Source organism: Schistocerca piceifrons, chromosome 5, assembly GCF_021461385.2.
Source record: "Schistocerca piceifrons isolate TAMUIC-IGC-003096 chromosome 5, iqSchPice1.1, whole genome shotgun sequence".
Lineage (NCBI taxonomy): Eukaryota > Metazoa > Arthropoda > Insecta > Orthoptera > Acrididae > Schistocerca > Schistocerca piceifrons.
In genome coordinates this window covers 109,736,530-109,738,108 of record NC_060142.1, presented here as the reverse complement: position 1 = coordinate 109,738,108, position 1,579 = coordinate 109,736,530, and the positions used below count along the sequence as shown (strand labels likewise).

The window sequence follows — 1,579 nt, the reverse complement described above, 5'->3', positions numbered from 1 at the left end:
GTTGGCCACATTATCTTGGAACGCCCTGTGTATGGGGACGTGGCTACTGCTGTGTGCAACAACAGCTGCGCCAACGTCATGGAACACCATATGTCAACCATATTCTGCATCACGAGTCAACTTGACAGATCGTGGACTGCTTTGATGAAGCAGGGCCCAGGGGGGCTTGGGAGGCGCATCATTATTTGAACCAATATGCTCATTCTGCACTTCAGAGACTGAAATATTGATCTCTGCAGCGACGGAGTGCGAGCGACAGTACTGACACTGGTCGTCATGCTGTGATCATCAACATTAGACATCGCCACGCGCCCACCAGGGACCACTGATATAAACGAAGGAAATTCAGATTCCTCCACAACACCCGCTGCAGTGCCCTCGGAGCCAGCAGTGCACCTACAAACTAGTGTGTCACTATAACAGCTTTGATATAAAAATTCGCAAATAGCTAACGGTAAGCAGTAGGGATAGATAGTTTTCCAATGAAATTAACACCTTTAGCTGCTTACAGGCGTTGACATATGTCAACGGAGACAGATGAAAACGTGTGCCCCGGCCGGGACTCGAACCCGGGATCATCTGCTTGCATGGCAGACGCTCTATCCATCTGAGCCACCGAGGACACAGAGGATAGCGCGACTGCAGGGATTTATCTCTGGCACGCCTCCCGCGAAACCCACATTCTCAACGTATTGTCCCACACTGCATTCGTAGTGCCCCCGCCCATTTCACTGTAATTTCATTCTAACGAGCTGTATGATCACCGATGGTATCTGTTCTTTCGGACATGTCCGAAAGAACAGATACCATCTTAGTATAGATAGTTTTCACTGATCACCCATAACAACAGAAGCACAATTAAATATCGTGGAGGTAAGCGTAGCAATAGTAGTAGTACCGATAGTGACAGTGGTCGTACTAGCAGCAATAATAACAAAATAACACTAACATGCAAACTTTTTTGAATCATTTCATCATTATAATATACCGGGTGGCTATAATTAAACTTTCCCTATTTAACACGTAATAACACGGAAACTAATTACCGTACGAGTACCAAACTTGATAGCATTAATGTTAGGGATATGGGGAAGGGAAATAATGCAGAATCAATTCAACGCTTTTAATGAGCTGCTACGGTACATCATACCATTACACACCGGTACCATTACTGCTACAAAAGGGGCTCAATATGGCGCCCATCAGCGTGCAGAAGAGCCTGAAAGAGCAGGATTGCATTTTGCAAAGCAGAACGAAGCATGTCCGTATGTATGCTGGCTACATCTCTTGATATGCTGCGTATCAGATCAGCACATGTGTGAATGTTCCCCTGGTAAGCCCGGTCCTTCAGGTAGCCTCACAACCAGAAATCACAGGGAGTGAGATCAGGTGATCGCGCCGGCCAAGCATTTGGAAACGATCGGCTGATAATCCGATCGTTTCCCAAATTTGTTTTGGAGAAGCAGGTGAACTTCACGAGCGATGTGTGGTGGGGTCCCACCTTGCATGAAAACTGCTGAGTTCAGTGCGTCTCTCTCCTGTAGGGCGGGTATGACATGCTGGCGAAGCATATCGCAGT

The 1,579-nt window shown here is 47.0% G+C and overlaps 1 non-coding gene across 1 annotated transcript; it reads right to left on the bottom strand.

Annotated features, from left to right (window-relative positions):
• Positions 1–548: 548 nt before the first annotated feature.
• Positions 549–622, bottom strand: Trnaa-ugc. Its single transcript has one exon. It is a non-coding gene; the product is annotated as a tRNA-Ala (tRNA).
• Positions 623–1,579: the final 957 nt, after the last annotated feature.